Raw genomic sequence first — 1,163 nt, forward strand, 5'->3', positions numbered from 1 at the left:
AAAGGAAGTGCTAACTCCCTGTAAAACATATAGTCCAAAGGATCCAAAACTGTCTAATGTTTGAACTCTTTTTGCACAGAAATAGAGGGTAATTTGCATGAAGTCACTTTTTTTGCATGGTGGGGTTTGTTTTTTTTTTTTCATTTTTTGTTACAGCTAGAAGCTGTATACTTTAGCTAGTGGTAAAATAAGAAAGGAAACAAGTATGAAATTCAATTAAGAAATGCCTTTTTTTTTTGGTTGCCAATATCATTAGATCAGTGCCTGAATATATAACCAGGGTAGAGCAGACCTGAAATGCACATTTCTCAAGCTGAAAAAATTCTCAGTGAAATACAGGCTTCCAATCAGCTCAGACAAAATGCTAACAAGTACTGAATTAAAGTGTGAAGCAGCTAGCACTTCAAGAACAAGATCGCTAATATTGATTTTACAAAAAAATAGCTTATCAGGAAATTAAACACACATCTAGAGTCCCAAGTAGTTTCTCCACACTCAGAGCTAGAAATTCAACAATAGATTTTAAATCCTCCTACACTCTGAGATTATTGAAGATTCTAACTCCTCTGTGGAGGCACAGACCCTCCCCACTCCACAGCACCACCATCTGATAAATAGACTGAGCAACACTTGCACCGATCACATAATGAGAGCTTTTCCCCCCTTTCTAAACTTGTTTCTACTTGCAAGCTATTTCACGCTCTCTCACAAATACTGGGAAATAACGGTAGCATGTAGTTCTACACCCAGAGCTAAAGTACAAGGTCACAGAAAAGGCTTCTCATTGCCATTTCCTAGCAATTCCAGGTCTTTCAATACACAAGGTTAAACTACTCCAGAAGCCTCCCTACAGGGCTTCCATTGTTTGTCAGTCAAGGCTAGGACACAATGGTGCTCATTCATGTGCACAGCAAACAAGCAGCTAAGGGCCAATGATCACTATACAGTCTCATTTTGGTTCTTCTGCAAACAGTTTGTAGAAAGATGGCATTTCAAATAAACTATGTCAATTTTTCAAAGCTTCGGTGCATTCCTAGTAAAAGCCCCTTAGTAGGGAGTCCAGACAAAAATTAAAACAACTTGAAAGCAATGTGAAGAATCACCCAAAAACCCACTCTCTCATTAGGACTGCTCCTGAATAAGATCTGCTTGCTACAACCACA

Source organism: Harpia harpyja, chromosome 7 (assembly GCF_026419915.1).
Source record: "Harpia harpyja isolate bHarHar1 chromosome 7, bHarHar1 primary haplotype, whole genome shotgun sequence".
NCBI lineage: Eukaryota > Metazoa > Chordata > Aves > Accipitriformes > Accipitridae > Harpia > Harpia harpyja.